Genomic DNA, 21478 nt, shown 5'->3' with positions numbered 1-21478 from the left:
TATTTAAATTCAATTAATCTAATAGGAATTCTCATTTTACAAAATGTAGGTACATAAGGTCTAGTATGTAAATTTTGAGAAAAATAATTGTAGTAACTATTTGCAGAAATCCATCATAGAAAGAATGAGTGAGAATGTCTTTTACAGGCATTTAGCAATGACTTTTATGCTGCTAGCAGAAATAAAGCGGGAGTAGGGTTATTTTTAGTGAGCACCCCAAAGGCCACTCTGCTATTCTGAGTAATGCAGAGAAACACGTGCCAGCTGTGACAATAGTTCTGTATAATCTCTGTTATTCACACACACATACACACATGTCTGTTTTTGTGACCTGCAATTATGCATATAGGTTTATACATGTACAGGACATATTGTATGTATGTAACTGCAATATACATGTACCTATATGTGCATGTATATTATATGTATATGTAATACTACCTGTATGTAATAAGAATTTATACACTTACAGTAACCACAAAGAAAAGATTTTACCCTTTCAGTTAAAAAAAAAAGATTTCATTAAAAAAAAAATTAAAAAAAAAAAACACTATGTTGTCAGGACTATCTTGCTGTTCCTGACAAAGCAGGTTACCTCTGTTTTTTTCTGGTTTTTCTACACAGTCAGGATATTTTGGTCCTAACAATTCACACACACACACACACACACACACACTCAATATAATACACACACTACCCTATTACAGCGCAACACACTACATGCCTTTTTCCACACTGTGTAAATATTTCCCAAATATTCAGTATGCAAGCCCCAGGTGGAATGCAGAATATTTGATAAATGTGTTGAAACAACACTGCTGTATGGCAAATGACTTCACAGTTGCACTCACAACCAAAGTGTTTTGATTGAATCAGGGGGCTAAAAATGAGTGAGTGTGATTTTGTTTGGATTTGCACTGTAAGACATCCTAGCTCACAGGTTTCCAACTCTGGTCCTGGACAACCCCCTGTCTTGCATATTTTACAGTTTCTGGTTACAGTACATCTTTCGCAGTTTTCCCTGCTTCCAACACACTTACTTAATCTGTTGATTGGCTGATTAGCTAATCAAGTGTGTTAGAACATGGAAAATACTAAAATATGCAGGGCAGGGTGTACTCCATGACCAGGGTTGGGAAACGATGTCTGTGAGCACTGGTTCATAGAAACAGAACAGTTAAGGTTTGATAAAAGACCATGTCAGATGCCTGTTCTTGGCTAACAGGAGTGAAATCTGATGTGGTCTTCTGCTGTTGTAGCCCATCTGCCTCAAGGTTTAGCATACTGTTTGTTCCGAAACCTTTTCTGCTCACCACAGAATATATATATATATATATATATATATATATATATATATAGTATCAGAGTTAATAATAGTGATATATGTATGTATATATACATATATACACACACAAAAACTTCACTGACGGCCCTCTCCAATGTTGTTGACTCCAGGTCTCAATTGGAGCATCAGAGATACCAATTAAAATCCCTTTACAGTTCACCTCGCTGAGCTGAGTGCAAGCCTGTTTGAGTCGTTACTGCCGCCGAATGTTTAATAAACACTCCTACCACTCCATTCCGTCACACCCACTCACCAACTCACCAGGCAGCCAGCGATGTGATTACACAGGTTACGGTGATCACTCAGCATGATCCAGGCCTTCTGAAACATCCCATCACTCTGTGTGTGTGTGTGTGTGTGAGAGAGAGAAAGCGAGAGAGAAAGAGAAATAGAAACCAAAAAGAAGAGTAGAGGGAGTAGAAGAAAAGAGCTGTTGGCAAGCCTGTTTCAAATAAACCATGAAAAACGAACCATTACGACCCAAAGAACCTGGAGGGTGAAGTAAATAAGCTTCTCTCAGTTACTGCTAGTGCTACAAAGAAAGAAAAATGTTGATGTATTGTCTTAGCAGTGTGTAAAGTGACTAATTCAGATAAGTGTTTGGCTCCAGGTCATGCAAGGGAAACTGACATGAATGTAACAGACATGTGGAGAGTTTCAGTACTGCTCAGAATCTTTCATAATTCTCTACATTCTACTTACAAAAAACAACAGAAAAAAACATTCCTCTATCAGCTAGGCTTCCATGTAGAACCCCTTTAGAAAGCAGAGAACACTTATCTACTCAAAAAACTTAGAGGTGCTGTATCTGCTTTGATTGGGACCTGTGGTGAGTCCAGCAAACCTCAACATCATTTACATGTTGTTATACGACGGCAGGTAAGATATCGGATACTGATAACCTTCAGAAAAGGCAAAGTGATCACTGTAAGGTGTGTTGATTGTCTTCAGGCTATTACATTAGCAAAGTGGCTAGCTAGCTCACACATGTGGGAATTCTTTTTGTTGCCTGTCAAGATAAGATCTATTTTAGCTTTCCATTCCTTGTGAAATGGGCTTGAGGACATTTGAGCACAATTAGACAAAATGTACTACTTCACTTAGGTAGGCTAAGTACAAATGTATATGAATATACCCCAAGACATATACCCCAAGCCATCTGAGAGATATGACTGTAATAACTTCATTTAAAAATAGGAAATTGGGGTGTTGCTATCATCAAAATTAAGGTTTAAATATAATTTCTTAAAATACATTGTACACATTTTCAAACTTTTCCTACTTTGTGTCCAGTTCATGAAGAGCTTTATCTGAGCTGAGCTTGTATTAATGTGGGCGGTATTAATGTGCCTGTGTGTGTGTGTGTGGAACCAATCGCTACAGCACCACCAACAGTCATACGAAAAATGCACAGAATGGTATGAAGCAGTGAGGCTGGGCTGATTTCTTTCTAGCTCAGACTGTAGATTCATGCAGCCTATCAGTGACAGTCGGGTCAGGTTTTTACACACTGTGAAATGCCCCCTAGATTTTGTGTGCAAAATGAATGCGAAGAAGGTGGCTTATTTACTCTATCATCCTTTTCTCCCAAAAAAAAAAGTCTTTGAAGGAGAACCGAAAAGTATTAATAGATACTTTTACTAATAGATTAAGCACACTTTGTCCAATCAAAGTAAAAAGGACACAAAAGGACAGAAGAACCATAAGTTTAGTGTTTTTTTTGTTTTTTGTTTTTTTTAAACAAGGGGTTATAGGGTAAACAAGTTTTTTTTTGTTTTTTTTTAAACAAGGGGTTACAGGGGTAAACTTTTTTTTTTTTTTTTTGAAACAATGGGTTACGGGGGTAAAGGTTTTTTTTTTGGAAGCAAGGGGTTACAGGGGTAAACAAGGGTTTTTTTTTTTTTTTTTTCTAAACAAAGCATTATCGCTTTTGTGTTTACCATGTTTGGCATTCAGAAGAAACGTGGGATGAATCCAGTAGAGGATTACAGATTATAAACATTTCTCAATTTTAATTGTTTCATTGCCAAGCTTTTGGTAGATACTAGATTTTAGCCCTCACATCTTGACCAGCCATTGCTGGTGTGAAGCCAAGAAAAATTGAAAGTTTCTGTCTGTTGTCTTTGTTTTGTCTTTCTCTTTACTGACTCAGTCACAATCTCTAAGGCTTTCTCATTTACATTCACAGTAACACACAAAGCCAGACACATACATAAACTATCACAATTGCCACAGGACAAATCACACAGAAAGATCAGTGATTAATATAGCCTATTAAGTGCTATAGCCAGGGGGCAAGAGAGCGAAAGAGAGAGAGAGAGAGAGAGAGAGAGAGAGAGAGAGAGAGCAAAGACTAACATTTCGATGTCTCATTTTTTCAGCTGCATAAAATCCTTCAACATTTACTTCACTCACCCCACCTCTCACTCTGTGTAATAAAACAGCACAAATGGAAGAAGGAGTGTAAACAAATTCAATAAATACTAGACAGCAAGTATAAGCAAGCTCTTAACAGACTTGTGTCCTTGGCTTACCGTGCGAATGACGCCTTTCTCAGGGTGCGTCCTGTAACACATCACTGTTACTAGTTCCTGTATCTCTCATACACAGTGAGGAGAGTGTGAGCACACACTAACAGTTGTTCCAACTGCAGTCACCACATTCCCAAACACTGCCCTCACACACTCAGCTGTTTGAAAAGCGAGCTGCTCATGAGACCTGCCACAGCAGAGTCACAGGGAGGGACAGAGCAAGAGACAACTGATCTCCAGTAGATGTTGAGCAGGATACTAAATGACTCAGTGAGCATTTCAGTCCCTCAAATACAGGACGTGTAGAGAACCATTTTTTATTTCTGTCACTACTTTGGAAAGTAAATTAAAATAAAAAAAAACCACAATATATTCTGATTCTGTCATTCTGTCATCTATACCAGCAGAAATGAACAAAGAAGCAAAGAAATATTTGTATAACAATAATATATGTTTCAACTTTAAAGCATGTGACAAGAAAGTGGTTCAATATAAGACCACCGTCAATGATAAGATGAAGGAAATATTAGAAATGGAAATGGAAATAGAAATAGAAAGTAAGAAATCAAGAAGCTACATTTTAAAGAAGATTAGTAAATGAGGAATCTTCTGATGATTCAATAAACTCAAACTTTCTACAAGTCTGATTTGTTTTATGTCTTATGTACTATTTTGCATGTTATTCCTTGATGAACTGATTGAATACTGTTAATCCAATTAATTAACTGCAATAAATTAAAAGATAAAAAAAAATGCCAAGCTTTTCTGCTTTGCAGCTCCAGTTCAATCACAGCTCCACAGTTCCCTTCACAGTCCCGGGTTCAATCGTGAGCTTGGGTGACTGTTTGTTTGGAGTTTCTCATGTTATCCCTGTGTCTGTGTGGGTTTCCACTGGCTCTCCAGAACATGCATGTAGGTGGATTGTAAGCTCTAAATCCTAGAGTTTAGGTGTGAATGTGTTTGTGCATGGTGATGGTTCAGGTCCATCCTGAACATATTCCCGGCTCACCCTGATCAGGTTAAAGCAGTTACTGAAGGTGAATGAATGTGTGAACATGATAGGCCTTTATATTTTCAGTCTTTCTACATACTTACTACAAATATGATTTGTTATATAGCTTACTTATCTTCAAAAAAAAAATAAAGTGCTGTCAAAATAGAGGATTGAATAGTGTTACTCTAATTAGTAAATTGCAATAAAGCAAAAAAAAAATAAATGCTAATTTTGCTGGAAGCAGTTCAAATGTGCCATCCAGATGTACATTACAGCCTAAAGATGGTCTCAAACATTACTTTATTCCCTCCTGTCTCAAAACAGGACAGACACACACATCTCTAGAGTCAGGGAGGCCCAGATCTCTCTCTCTTTTTCTCTCACTTCACAGAGAAACACCGATGAGCCATGTGGTGGCAGTACATTTCTCCCCAGAGACAGCGTACAAGGGAAGAGGGATCTGAACACAGACGGGCACACCAGATGAGCTGATTATAACACACACATGCACACACACACACACATTTGTTCCATTTTCTGGGGTGTAAACAAAACCGTGTCTAAGCAACCCACTGTCTTGGTGGAATACTCTTGTACTGCACTACTGTGTGTGTGTCTTTGTGTGTGTGTGTGTGTGTGTGAGAGAGAGAGAGAGAGAGAGGGTAAGGACACAGAAAGGAGAAATGTAAAAATAGAGAGCAAAATTGTAATTGCTTAAACCCAACTGATGGGGGCAATCTCTTCACATTAAGTGCACAGTTACACAGTCAGGTGCTACACACAGCCAGATTTAGCAAAGCAAAACCTCACTCTGCTCAATCACCAACTACACACATTTCCAGCTCATTAGTTATTCATTATTCTGTCTCAATTTTCAAAAATGGACAAGTCTTACAAGTCTTAGAAATAACCACATACCCCTCCATAATGTATCAAGCATAAAACCAAGCCTGAAACATCGCTCACGGGAGATGAGTTCATACATCAGTAGAGTGTTACACTCAAACTTATGTGTGCTTGAATAGCCTGCCATCCTCTAGACAATCTGTATAGATTTAAATGAGCACCTAAACGAACCCACATGCATAATGAGCAGGATGAATAATTGATTACACTGAAGTGGAATCGCTGATCTTGCTCCTGTTCATATGTAGATTTTCAGCAGAAAGCAGACTCGCAAAGATGCAAAAATGGAGACGTTTGTGGAAATGCAGCATGAGCATGTGCTCACAGACCGGCACACACATGTTCTGCACCAAGCTTCCATTAAAAACAGTACATTGTGACCTTTCACCTTCTTTGAGTGTAACTCTGGGAAAGGTCACCAGGTCGCCTTGACATCAATCACATATGGTGCATCACCACTTCACCAGTATAGCGACTGAGAGAAAGCACTTTCCTGATTTAACACTGAACGTTCAACTGAAGGAGAATGTATACTGTACCTCTATAATTTCAATTTCAGCACAAACAGCACACTCACTTACCCTTAAACCCACCTATCCTCCAAACACACACACACACACACGCATGTTTCCATAGACTACACATGAGATTGACATCCTTTTGCTATACACTGTTAAACGATATGGGGGAAGGTGGTGAGTTTTCATTAAAGTCATTCATCATACCCACAGCCACACCTGTACATGTATATCAAACACAGTCTCGCTCATACACACAAGAAAAGGCATGTGGTCACCGCCAAGTGGGCTTTCACTTGGTTCAAGTCCAGATGAGCGTTTGAGACGTAATCTCACAAGTGCAGGCAGTGACTAGGCGTCCATTTGTCAGCAACATGTCAGCGACCTTGGACAGATTGTTAACATGCTGAGACTGATGAGAGAAAAGGGAGAGCAAGAACAGAATAAATGCCCATTTTCATGCATGTTAGAAGCTAAAACTGAATTGCTCCTACTTGTATTCCTGCACATACACCCTCATGTTACATGCTGAGTGTTTAGAGATGAACCAACTACATATGTGGTAGCTACGTACTCATAGATAGCTTAACATGCATGCACACACTTACACTTTCACCCTCTCTTTCCATACACTCGTTCATGCTCAAACCATGCAAGTCAATAACAATGAGCACTCAGCTCTCAAGACACAACTAAAAATACCAAAGAGGCATCACCAATGAACTCCACCTGGAAAAAAAAATTAATTCAGAGGCATAACACAAGAAGGAACAATAAAAAGAGTGTAACATACCAGAGATCCCGTCCTCAGAAGGAGAGAAGGAGAAGGTGAAGCATGGAGGGTAGAGACAGCAGAAGAGAGAGAGAGAGAGAGCGTGCACGAGTGATGAAGAAAAACGTGCGTCTGCGTACGCCTCCGCTTTTCTCCACCAAATCAATTTCACACTCTCTCACCTCCTAGTCGCCATGATGTCATTCATTCATCCGTTAGGTGTTACCATGGCAACCCGGAGCAGCGTGCTTGGGCTGTCTGGGCGAGTCCTTCTGATATCTCTGTCCCACCCTCTCACCCCTCCTCTCACCCCTCCTACACACACACACACATATATACACACATGCACACACATACATATACACACACAACCTGCCTCTCCTTGTAGGGCATGTGGGCTGCATCACCTGTAAAATCCAGGATTCCTCCAGCATAGCCTGATACGTCTTAAAACACCTCTAACTGCGGGAGAAAGCTCTTGAAGCATATAGGGAGGTGTCTTACCATTTCTCCAAGTGTGTGTGTGTGTGTGTGTGCGCTCTTCTTTTCCCCTAAACAGCAAATTCCCTTCCACACATGCACAATTCCTTTGTATCCCTAAAGCTATGTTTGCTTTTCTTGCACTCATCAGTCCTTATGTCACTCCCACCCCCTCTTTCATACTGCTCTTCACATCGGCTGAAAGCACCTGAAATACACTCTGTTGGAGTGTTTTTGTAATTTGCATTTAAAAAACCAGGGGAAACATTGACAAAATGAAGTACATGAGAGATGAGAGCAGTGAGATCAAATATTACACCAGGAGTGGATTTAGTTAATTATAATTATACGTTTTCATTAAACATAATTAATTTCTCAGTAGACATGGTTACAGCTGTGCCTCACTGCAAATGTGGGAATATATCTGACCCCACTTCACCTTGTTCTCCAGCCTCCAGCCTCCTTTTGTACACTAGCCATCTCACACCACACACATAAACACACACTCACAAATATGTCCCCCTGGAGCTACGTCTGGATGCACAGGTTCAGACCTCCTCTAGGCCCCTCTCTCCCTGCTCTGCTATAATGAATAGTCAATGGGGGGAGTCCGGCTCATTACCATGCTCTCTCTGATAATCTCCAACATTGACCTTGGAGGAATTGGACATCTTCATACTAAGGAGACCCGCCTCTTTTCTCAGCCCCTTTGATTAAATACGTAGCCCTTTCCCCATCCCCCATTCTTCATGAGCTAGCTCTTACAGTCATTACACACACCTCCTTACCATTCACTCTGTATGGCAAAAAATGTCACCATTACCCACTACATAAGGAAAAGGCAATGAACTGTACAATTTATGAAGCTAATGAAACCCTTTTCATGTTTTATATCCATTGGGTATGAACCTCAGATACCAAGCAGTGTGTATTCCATAAGGGGTTTTTAAGCCAGACATTCCTCAGTAACATTTCACCTGCTCTTATATCCCTGCGCAACACACTGCACAAGAAAAATCTGTCCTGTTGTCAGTTTAGTGTAAGCAAGGGGGACTTGACAGTTTGCTGTAAGAACTCTTCCAGTGACTTAGCACTGAAATGCACCATAATGAATGATGAAAGAGAAAGATAAAAAATTCATTTTGTCTCTATCTTTCATGACATATCAGCCCTCATGCTTCAACTGCTGGACATTTCCACCAAACACTGAAGACTGAGTGTGTTCACATAAAGACTGCAATGTATATGGGATCAGTACATTCAAAGGACTTTTGGTTACCCTTTAATCAGAAGAGAGGACAGTCATCAATCACAGACCTGCCTATAGAAAGGAGGTTCATAACCTGGAAAGGTTGCAGTAAATAATGTCACTTATCAGTAGATACAAAGGCGAGCAGACAGCAAGCAAGAGTGAACAATTTTTTGTCATGTGTAGGTCAGACCAGGCTGATAATAGATGTCCATGGACGTCTCTAGTCAGTCATTCATTCATCTTTAGTAACCGCTCTATCCTGGTCAGGGTTGCAGTAGATCCAGAGCCTATTCCAGGAACACTGAGCGCAAGACAGGGACACACTCTGTATGGGACACCAGTCCAATGCAATGACCCATGCATACACACATTCACATCCTTGTTCACACCTAGGGACAATTTAGAGTAGTAAGTATACCAACTGGCATATTTCTGGGAGATGGGAGGAAACCAGAGAACCTGGAGAAAAAACATGTGAACAATGGCAGAGCATGAGAATCTTCAAACTGGGGAGCCTGGAGCTGTGAGATGGCAACCCTACCCACCATACCATTTTCTGGTCAGTCTGTGAATAAATAAATATTTCAGAATATCATTAGGATCTGCAAAGATTTCCCTGAGGTCATTAACTACAATCCACTGGGAAACAGATTAGGGACATAAAAAGAGGGAAACCACTATATCCCTACACTCTAGTCAAACAAATCGGCAGCACTTTAAAAAATGTGCTGTGTGTTAAAATGCGACTCACACATTGCTTCATAACATCCTTCTCCTGTTCTCACTTGTGGAGAATCTGTGAAATTTCCTACATGTATGACATGTTGCGTGTGATTGCAGGAAGAAGGAAGTGCTGATGGCACAGCCTCTGGGTGTACACTATACCTCCTAGCTCTTACTATCTACTACCACCTCTGTCAAGCTGCTACCCCGTATATTAGCATGATGGCCATGTGAATCATACCTCTGAAATATTCCTTTGAGCATAAGAACTAATATGTGAAGCTCAGATATTTCTAACAATTATATCACATCTCTCAGAAGAGGCTAGATTGAGTAAATAATATGTTATAAGCAAATGGAAAAAGGTCAGTCTTCAGTATGAGAGCTTTACCTTCTGTACTATCCTGTATTGAATCTAGAGCTTGCTTTAAAAAGGCAGTATTTTATTTAAGCAGAATAGAGCCTTCAACATGTTAGCACCTCAGACAAAAAAGTAGGTCATATTTTCCCCTCATCGACCACACAGCCCCCTCAAAAAACATCAGATAACAAGAGAAGGAACGGGAGCTCAAATACAAGGATGTGAATAATTTAAAAATCAATGCAGATCTTCACCATGAGCCCTGCAGCTTTGTATGAAACTCTGACCACAAAAACGGCAATGATGACTGGATTTGCAGACGCTGTGCAGCAAAGCTGCCCACACCGCCCACCTTTTAATAAACGCAGACACCAGCAGGGCACATATCAAAACACCCAGGACATAAATTACACCTGAATGGACATATTGTTTCTTTTTCTTACCTGCTGGTGCAAACAGGGCTTGATAATTACCTGAATCATTTATCTTTGACAAGTAAAACTAAAGTTGTTCTCTTTTTAAGAGTGCTATAACATCCCAGAACTCAATTTCAGTGCAGCTCATTTACTTTATGATTTAGGCTGCTCGCTGGGCTTTTCATTTGATGGCAAGTTGTTCAAGTTCTTTTCATGCCAAGACATCTTTCAAATTGTTTATAGATCGATGGACAGTCCCTCTTCTGTGAGGAGAAGCTTCAGATGTACTTTGTGGCAATACAGCGCTGACATGAAATGCTGTTGTGTAACACTATTATATAGTGAAGGTTTTTTGATTACATATTCAATGATAGAGATACATGACAATAACTCTATGACCCTGTTATGATAGTTTTTATTATTATTATTTTATTTTTATTATATATAATAGTAATAATAATAATAATAATAATAATTAAGATGAATTGTGTGCACAATACCATAAGTGACTGCATTATTTTTATAAAACCTGGCCTCCATGATCCAATCAGCATTCAGCAGGCATTTAGGCATGTAGACCACAGCTTGATTGGCAATCAGCCAATTATTTTCAGCAGGCATTGCACACAGAACATGGACAGTATGTTCATCTACTGTTGCTTTAGTGTTCCGGTTTAGTGTTTAGTGTACAGCGGATGCTATTTGCAAATGGTGCTTGGATCCAGATCACAGCTTATGGCTATATTTATTTGGGTCTTTACTGTATATTTAAATGAAATCTAACAATTTAATGATATCATTATGTCATGTACTAATGTCAAATACAAATGAGATTGAGTTTGGTTTTGATGTTTGACTTCATCACCATTGTGTACACTGAGCTACAAAACCCAGCTGCCTTTACTCTGTAACAGAAAGCCTGGAAAGTTTCATAACCACCAAACGTCAACAAAAACCTGTCACTTGACTTAGGTGTTATCCTGATGTGACCTTACTGACTAATAAAATTGAAACTGAAACTGACTAGTGAAATGCTCTATTTATATTGCAATACAGAATCAACCCAAATCTAAATGAATGGTTGTTATTGTGTTTTTATAAATTATCACCTAACTGGTTTAAACCCATCTTTTTCATGCTTATCAATCTGAAGTGTGTCTGGCAACACCAACCTTGTGGGGATTACTTACTCATGATCATTGACTCCCTCTGGGATTACAATGAGGGGATCATGCTATTAAGCAAATTGACTAGACAGCATTCGGTTAGTTATTAACCTGCTAATAACACGCACCCTCATGCCAGCCTGGATAATGCCATGCTAATAGCTCACACAGTCAGCTGGGTTTATGGGACAGTAGCTTAAACAGATTTGACTCCACTCTAATATGGGCACATTAGGGCAATTCTGACTTAGTTGATTAATGTTAGTTAGATGTTTAAATATATATTTTTAATTGAATCTATAATGTATTAAATCCTTCATAAAAGATGAATACTCATGTAAAAGACTGATTTCTGATTAAAAGTTTTATACACACCAAAGGCTTTTAAAGGACAAAGTGAAAGAATTGGCTGTTTCCAGTTCATTTAGAATGCTAAAGTATATGAAAGCAGGTTTGCTCCTATGCTGTTTGAATGATCGTGATAAATGATTGTGATTATCATTTCAGCCTTTTCCTTACAGCAAAGTCATGATCTTCACATAAGCACACAACTCACATGTAATATTTATACATGATTGTCACTTTTCACTCACTTTCACACATAGATTTTTCACTTCATTCCTTTATTCCCACATGTGAATCCAAATGTGTACTTTCAGAGCATGTTGAATTGTACATTCGCAAGTGGGTCATGTGATCACATATTCCTCACATAATCATATGTAAAAAACATATGATCACATGTGAAATATATGCGATTTTTCTCTAAGGGCCACACGCTACCCTCAAATAAGTTTCACTTGTTCTTCTCTCTCTCTCTCTCTCTCTCTCTCTCTCTCTCTCCCTCTCTCTCACACACTCTCTCTCTGACAATATGGTAAGTATTTGTGCTTTCATTTCCTACAGTGACATGAAGAGTCCCATGAGGACACATTGATCTCTACTGTCTGCTGTTAGATTGCATTGATTTCTCTCGTAGTGTTTTGGTTTGGGTTGGTCATGTGACTATGCTGTAGAAGAAAATATACATCTATCCAATTACAGTCCTTACACTGTGATTTACTATCTTTTTTACCAATGGTAACCTCTACATCAGTAAGCTGATAAAGGATGAAATATCAACGTTTAGATGAATCAGTCAGTTGCATAATAAACTGCTAAAATCTGCCATATGCCTATTTGTACACTCACATTCGCGGCTGCTGCATACTCACCTCCATCCCACTTCTCATCTGTTCTGCTATTGTACTGCATTGTACTGTGTCATGTCTATTGTCTACGGAGCACTGGCGTTAATTTTTCTTATCGTCAATCACATTGATTTTATATGCTGTATATGTGGGTGAGTGCACTAAATAAACTGAATTTTCCATGCATTGCATAATAAATAAAGATTCTATATCAGATCCCCAAGGAAAATTGCTCTTGAAGATGGTGTGAAGAATCCATTGCCAAGGTTAACAGGCTGTTTTGAAATGATCACATAGTAAAAATGAGCAATCCCAACTACATTTCACCAAAAATAAGAACAACAGTGGCTGTATCTATGATATTAAATCAGATTTGATCAGGCAGCTCTCTGCTGCTTGCAGCTTCATCCCTCATTCATGCACAGACTGGGGTGATGTCAAAACGCAGTACTTTACAGATAGCAGTCATGCTCCAGCACCAACAGAGACTAAAAACAGAAATATGCTAATGCAAGACTCCCTGAGTGCTGTAGAATATGTCACTTACTCAACAAACATACAGACAGAGATAAAGACAGAAAGGGAAAATGAGAGATACATGAGAGTTCAGAAGATAGACATGAATGTTCTTACTCACCATCTGTACAAGTTGTATTGTTGCATTGTGTGTACTCCAGTGGTCTTTTCCAGTCAAGCAGAAAAGAACTGGTCAAAGCAGACAATAGCATCAATATCTTTTGACAGACAGATTCCCAAAGGCTCTTATCTCAGCTCAAAATCAGTGTGAAGCCATCCATCCAGTCACATTTTAAAGCATTGTAATCTTTTATATTTGTCTTTGAAACACAGCCTTTTCTCACAGCTGGAATCTTTTAGTTTTAGTAGTCATGTTCACAATGTATCAGCTGTATTACACAAAAGAGCAAGAGTCAAGTACCTATAAGAGCTGACTGGTGAGAATTGCAAAGAACTAATTAGATATAATTGAGGAGTTGAGTGAATAAATTTCATTTTTTTCAGGTGTGTCCAGAATGCAAAATATAGAGGGAAGAATATGCAGGTTTGTATAATTTTGAGGAAAGCTGATATTGGTTATGATCACTGCTACTACTGCTGTTTGACATCCACCTGAAATACGAGTGTGCCACACTTACCTATTTAATTGTACAGATGAGGAAAACAATCATGAGTTTATTTTGTATATTTCCTCATCCCACTGAAATTAATTTCTGGTTACGCCGCTGCCAGCACAGCATACGACATGTGCTTCTGAATCATTTTTAAATGTGAGTGCGACTTACATCAAGCACAGCACATAAGGGTCCGCATTTCAGACCGCAGTCAAGCCAGCCATGGTAGAAACCAGAGTGCACATATTTACGGCGGTTTACGGTAAATGTCCTTCAGATGGTGAAAAAAGGCTGACACCTCATCAGTTTTAGTTAAACCCAGGGAGATCTGATCTCCAATGGCAGTTGCTACCTTACAAATCTACTGTGAATTCTAAGTAGTGTGAAAATGTTGAGCAGTAGTGTATTATAGGATGTTTCACTTTTATTTTTCCCAACTTCACATAACTCAAATGAAATGCACCAACAATGCAGTGGTCAAAGTCATATTTTTTTCCACATTCTGAGGAAAACGTTGACTGATATACTGATAAATATAACAGGGTGGTAATACAATGTCATATATTTTTGTATAAGGATCCTCTGCACAGCATCATGTAAGATATTATATAACTCCATTTTGATTGGAATATAGTTGCAAATCTCAAAATTAAATATTAATGTAACAATACAAATAACAAATGAAATAAAGCCTGATCCATTAGGAGGGAAAGCTAAATAATTCAGTCACATTCTTAAAATAATGCCTTTGTAGCAAACCAGCCCTCCTCATACCTGATTCATTCATTCCTCCTTGAGTCTTGTCCTACACTTCCTCCTCTCTTCGAAACACTCCAGACTCATTAATGATACCACTGCTCCTCCGATCTTATAGCAGCAACTTCTGGTCCAACACAGACAGCTCTCTCCTCAAGACAGTTACAGGCATCATTTTAAAGAGCACACTGAATGTTTCTACATCTCCACTGTACAACATGTTACCTCATCTGTCATTTTTGTCTGAATTGCATGCACTAGCTTTTATCCAGTCAACTCACTGTCCATGAGCCAACTTAACCAATGTAACAGATGCTAAATGAGTTTGTGTCTTTGGCTGAACACTACAGTAAGCTAATCTACTCTACATACCAGCCTGAAAATAGAAAGTTAACTATCCAGAGAGGTCTTCGAGTGCATCTGTGTGTGTATGTGTGTGTGTGAGACAGAGAGAGAGAGAGAGAGAGAGAGAGAGGAGAGGAGAGAAATCTAGGAAAATATAAACACAAATCTGCACAGCTGAAGCAACAGGTACTTTTTTGCTAACTCTGCCCAAACAGAATATTTTGTGTTTGTTTTCCATGATATATTGTTCATAGATTATAATATTTTCGTACTATTAATCATCAAATAATTGATGATTAATTATTTGATGATTAATTTTTTTTTAAATGTTTCACTGCTTTAGCAGGACAGAAATGTTAAAGAGTGTTCAACATTCCATTAACGCCTAAAATTCTTACATGAATGTTTTGTGAACGAGCTGTACTTTGCTGTGACTCCTTTAAGTAACATATTACCAATTCTGTTGTTTTTCCTTGAGAAATTAAAACATTGCAACAGAAAATAAAAAAGAGCTCTTTGCTACACAATACCCACAGTTTAGCAGAGCTGTAAATCTAATCTGTACTCAGAGTAAACTGCAACTTGCTCGGAGGGAATTTCAGTGTTAGACACGCATTTTCTGGGCTTGTGCTCCCACAACGAGACATCCAGCGTGTGCATAGTCATCAATCACACTCATCCATCTCTCATTTACAGCCATTACACCAACACTGGCGAAATGCTAGTCAACTGAAATGTGCTGTAATATTTTGTGTCCTAGTCGAGTGGTGTTCCAGGGAGGACTGTTTTTACATGAACCTCTCATGGCAAGGCATCCAGGTCTATTCATCAGATATTAATAAACCAGAAATCAATCAGCAATTACATTTATAACCATTGCTGGATTCCGAGGTGCCAATATTTGGCCTCACCAAAGAATCCCATGCTGTAGACGTAGATGTCACTCTACACCTCATCTAGAGCTCTCAGACCAATTTAAACTCAGAGAGGAAAACATGACAGGAGTGGAAGGTGTGGATTGACAGTGCAGCATATCACTCAGCAGCACACAGCCAGAGAAAACTCATCATAATTCCAGAGGACAAAAATTTGATTACGCTTTCATTGCGTTTCAGAGTGTTTCCATGATGCACAGCTGAGCACACATAGAGTTATATACTAAAGCAGAGGGTGAGAAAGAGCAGAAAGGTCAAATAAGGAAAATTAGTTTGAAGGAATGTAAATGGTAAAAAAAAAAGAAGAAGGAAGTGAGCAACAGTCCCTCTCTCTCTCTCTCTGTCTCTCTCTCTCTCTCAGGAGGCAGACATTTAGGATACAGAGTTCTCACCCATAAAATCACCAGTTCAAACCAGATAAGCAAACAGCAGCAGGTGTACTTAGATGGCTGTGTGGGGAAGAATGAGAGAGTAAAGAAGAGAAAGAGAGATGGAGGGGAGTGGGTGGGAGTTAGGTGGTGTCTTCAGCTGAGGCAGACTACCCTAAATCAGGTTAATGTGATGGATTTGTTCCAGCTCCCCTGCTGGAGCCTCTAAACTGAAGGCATGTCAGGAACAGCAGCGTTACCAACGATCCTAAAGACACCATCTGTAGGCTCACCTCAATCTGATTCCACTCTTTCCCACACACACACACTCACACACACTCATACAAACACAAAACGAACAACTAATAACCCGGATCTACATATAAAATATAAGTGCATGTGTTACCTTTCAACTGTCATAAGGAATCAGTGTTCTGACATATGCATAATAGGCTGTTATAATTATGAATAATAATTCTAAGCAAAAATAATACCAATTCAATCGAATTCAAACATTAGTCGAGGACAGAAAGAGTTAGAAGAGTGATTATGAACGTTTTATTAAAAGTTATTTCACAGTGTAGGTCAAATGAAAAAGAGCAGTATGGAAATATTGGCACCTTTTAAGACAATGGGTGAAAATGACTGTATAAAATACAAATCGTGGCTAATGGTTCAGGGGTTCTTGTCCAGACTGATGACATCACAAATATCCTTGAAGTATAAGGATATTTTTTATCTAAATCTGAAATCACTGTTTTGCAAAGATCATCTATGTCTCTGGATTTTGAAATTCTGAAATGATGACAGTAGTGCACATGCACAAACATAAGTAAAAAATAATGTGTAATGTAATGTGGTGTGTTTACTGAGGGTTTTATGCTATAACGGCATAGTAAAATAGGCTTTGTCTGTCTGTCATCAACTTTGTCTAGCTTACATGCAGTATGTTCTAGCTATAGCCTTTATTGTTAGAGCAGAGTAAGCCATGTACTTCAAGCTGTATCAATTCAGCAGGGGCATCTGATAAAGCTGACCACGACAGAGAGGAGAAGGCTGTATCTGTGGGGGATTGCACTGATGCTATGGAAACATGTGAGTGACAGAAAGCTCTAGGACTCCCATTCATCAATGAGTGACAGTGTGTACCCACACACACTAAAGACATCTGGACGGGTGACCTGAGGTCCACAAATCCAGGACAAACCACCTGCTGCTTACATAAGGACACACACACACACACACACACACACACACACAGAGGACACTACTGATCAAGCTAGGACCTGCAGCTAAACACATTTTAAAGTGACCTGCTTGTATTCAAGTGTATTTGAGAATAATATTAGTTTGATATACTTAAATTAGTGTACCTCACTTGCAACTAATTTTAGACCACATCCAACAGCCTATACCCCAAATACCCCAAATCTTGGGCAGAATCACACAGACACACTCTTACCTTGTAGTATTAATCCAAACCAAAGTCCTTTGTTTATAACTCAGTAGTTTGTGATCCGCTGATATGAAGCAATATTGAGCAAAAGTCCGGTGTAAGCAAGAGCTCTTTACATACTACTCAGAGAGAATACGATCCAGAATTTCATCTGTACTGGTGAGAGACAGTGAAACACAGAGTGAGGGAAAGAGAGAGCAGTACACATTCAGCAGTAAAGAACCTTGGAAAAGATTGCAGATAAAAAGCAAAGTAGGGCACAGAGCAGGATGAGACAGATGTAAATCTGTAATTGCATCTGCTTAGCAGAGACCAGCTGCCCTGAAACAATGACCGAGGACTTCTGCTTGCCCTGAAACTGAATGTGTGAAAGACAGAAAGAAGGGGTGCAGGAGGAGGAGTAAGGGAAAAAAAAGAGGAGAGAGAAGGAGGGCCAAGGTTATTAATTATGCGCCTCTGTGGGCTGTCCAGTTCACGCTTCCCTTGGCTACTGCACATGGCCCTGCCTGCAGCCATCACATGCAGATGAAGAGGGGGAAGAAGGGCAGCATGAAATCACTGACATGCTGTCATAATCTTCCCCAAGCATCCTGCCCCTCAAAAATAAACATGAAAAACAAATCTCTTCTGCTTCTTCCGCTCACAGAACTCTCACTGGTTGGTATTAGCATAACAAAGACAAGTGCTTGACCCTGTAGATCTCTCCCACACACAGCAAGAGTCAGAGAGAGAGAGAGAGAGAGAGAGAGAGAGATCAGCTGGGTATAGAAATATATCACACGTTCAGAGATGAGTTCAGAGTGTTTTATCTGTAACAAAGATCTGAAGTGAGAAGAAGAGAATAAGAGAGCGAGAGATCAGTACAAACCAGATAAGAGTGTGTAGAGCAAATTAAGTATTGTGCCTATAAAAGATATACACCATACCAGAGATTGGCAGAGAGCTCCAGAGTGTCCAAATTTGATGTGACTGTGCATTCATTCCCATAAACATAATAACATTGTCATAACATTCCTTTTTGGATTCTATGTTCTTGATCTGTCCAATTTTTTTCATTATAGTAACAATTATCCGGATGAGCCTGTATGTTGTACAGCCACAACACTGTGGTTTTTTTTTTGTGTACCTGGATATATACTGTTGTTGTGAGTCTGAGCGAGCTTTTCTGGGAACAGTAATCACTTGGCCTCACAGCAGGCGCATTTCCTATCTCAGACATACTGCTTGTTTAATATTTTACTCAAGCCTCTACTCTTCTGGGAAAACTTTCCACTGGCTGTGTGAATGTTGCTCTAGGGGATATGACTTCATGTAGGCATTAATGGCCTATAAATGGTATTCCAATACATCTCTTCACACTTTCAAATTCAAAGATGAATTTTGTGGTTTGTTAAATGTAATTCATGACTGTAATATTTATGTGTTTATGTATATATGCTAAATAAAATAGGAAATGTTTCAAATTGGTGGTCTATGCTTATAAAATCTGATGAAGATTGGCACATATTGGTCAGAAAAGCAATTAACATGCAACTGAGACCCCATATTACACCATTCAACTACCATTTTGAAATCCTTCTCATCTGTCATTCCACCAGCCTTCCAGTGTTACAGGAAGAAGTGAGTAGTACAACCAATCTTTTTTTGGTTATTTATTCCATTCTAATCCCTTCCTGTCTTTCCAGCAGAAGCAGGAGACCTTGAAGAAAAGTGCGTGGAACAGGACATTTTTCACTGGCTTGTCCTGTGGCAGAGGGTGTGATAAATAGGCCTGCACTTTGTGGTGCCTGCTCTCTTTCTTACCCCGTGTTCTATGAAAAGCGTCCCCGACACATGAATTATTAAAAGCCAATTTCAGCCTTTTTTCTGCAACTAAATGCAATTCCAAAAACATTGCATGAATAAACAAGAAGCACCGCAACAGGGCCTCTTCACCAAGGGAGAAATAAACCTAAAAAAACACCAGGCATGATCATTACCAAGAGATGTCATTAGTATCATTATAGTATCATCACCCTTACTACATTAATATGCAAGGCTACTTTAAAATGCAAAAAAAAAAAAAAAAACCTCAGACAAATCATTCAGAGAAAAAAATCTGTGTGTATCCTAGTGAGGTCTATGGAGAAATGAAGTCATATAAGAAAAGCTCTATTTTATCCTTTAAGAATATACTACCATTCCAGCCATTCTTTCCATGTCATTTATATGCTACTTTATACAGGCCCAGTGTCTTACAAGAAATATATAATAATAGAATTTCTGTATTGCATATGACTGACACTTACCAGGCAAAATGTACAACCCTGCCAAATCCTAGCCCACACCTCGTCTGAACTCCACAAATTTAAGCAGCTAAGAAGCAGGCCCTGAAGGTACAATTCAGTCTAAAATTCTGCAATTGTTTCTTTGTGCCTGTGGCTCCCGAATGGAATAAAAATCTGTGGGTGTTTCAGCAGAAGCCAAATTTGATGTGGGACGCAGCTTTTCTTGCACAGATACATGGGCAGTTGGAAGGATAGTGATGCTCATGTGCTCATTTAGTAATGAGAATCGGGGCTGGTTTGAGATGAATGTTCTGTGGGAGGGGTGTGCAGTGAGATGCAAAAATGTGGTTAATGTAGAAAGAGTCATTGCCCATAGTTTCTTGCACTAATTAGGTAATTAGGAGAGCCAGAGGATGGAATGAGAAAGAGAGAAGAGAAAAGAGAACGGGGAAAAAAAAACCAAATGATGAAATGCTGTGTACTGTATGAGAAGAGGCTGGACACTGAAAGGACTGGATCAAGGAAAGAAATAGCCGAAAATTCTTTCATAACCTATGTTTTTTGATCAACTAGTTTGACTTGAGGTAGTTTTTCTCATACTGTCTACATCTCTGATCTGGTCAGATCTGATCTGCCATAGAAAATGAATGGGCAAGACTATAAAAAGATAGAGTGATGTATTTGTATCTCTCTGTGAATCTTTCTTTCACTTTCACAAACACACACCCTCATCGTGTTCTCACCAGATTCTTCATCAACTCCCTATAAATATTTTTAAGAGACCCCACCTATTGGTGACCACAAACACCACAGGTTCCTTAAACAGAATAAGGGTAAAGGGAAAATGCAAAAAGAAAAATAGGCTGAAACAATGTACATTTTACATTCAAATGCTAGATGTTTACTGCAACCTTAATCACTAAACACTTATCACATTCAGGTGCTCATAAAGTTAACTTACAGTAAGAGACTAGTAAACACTAGTCAAATAGACTGTTACCAGCAGAAACTATAAATTAGATTAAGATGAAATTACAGCAAATCAACTGAATATTTTGGAAACTCTTCTTTGGTTAAACTAGATGCCAGTCAACATGTAGTTTTGGTTGTGACAGTTGTGACACTTCTTATAGACTGATTGTAGTAAAATAAGTGTAAAGAAGTGTGTGTGTGTGTGTGAATCAGTTCATCACTGTTTGGACACAGAGTGTATGCAGCTTGTTTCATTTCCTGTGGGACAGAAATCTCTCCACCCATGCCTCTTTCTCTTCATCACCCCCTCCTTTACTCCTTCACTGAACCACATTCACACGTTCCTGACATCAGTTTCCGCCGATCTATTAGCCATCACCACGGCAGTGCACAAAGGCATTTTTAGGAGGGGGAAGTCACTTACTTGACATATTCAGTCATCAGAGGACTGACCAGTCCCCACATTCCTCTCACTCAGTAGGCATGTGCACAGCCAGATGCTCTTTTTTTTTTTTTGCTTGTTTGTCTGTTTATTTGTTTTTTTTTTTTTTTGGAAAGCGTTCAACCAAACAGGCCAATCATGTCTTTGGCCTTT

General features: G+C 39.1%; 1 protein-coding gene across 7 annotated transcripts in view; it reads right to left on the bottom strand.

Annotated features, from left to right (window-relative positions):
- myo16 (myosin XVI) overlaps positions 1-18224 on the bottom strand; it is a 131164-nt gene extending 112940 nt beyond the window's left edge. For 2 of the 7 annotated variants that reach the window (XM_053234023.1, XM_053234024.1), the window contains exons 1-2: positions 14559-14970; positions 13292-13359 (exon numbers count right to left, since the gene is read on the bottom strand). The gene's annotated coding sequence lies outside the window, so the exon portion shown is untranslated. Of the gene's footprint in view, positions 1-3879; positions 7065-7087; positions 7320-13291; positions 13360-14558; positions 14973-17650 lie in introns of those variants that run through there. The other 5 variants (XM_034304625.2, XM_026912472.3, XM_026912475.3 and 2 more) reach the window with 5 other exon arrangements.
- Between the last annotated feature and the right edge of the window lie 3254 nt (positions 18225-21478).

Source organism: Pangasianodon hypophthalmus, chromosome 5 (assembly GCF_027358585.1).
Source record: "Pangasianodon hypophthalmus isolate fPanHyp1 chromosome 5, fPanHyp1.pri, whole genome shotgun sequence".
NCBI classification, from domain to species: domain Eukaryota; kingdom Metazoa; phylum Chordata; class Actinopteri; order Siluriformes; family Pangasiidae; genus Pangasianodon; species Pangasianodon hypophthalmus.
This window is presented reverse-complemented; position numbering and strand designations above follow the sequence as displayed.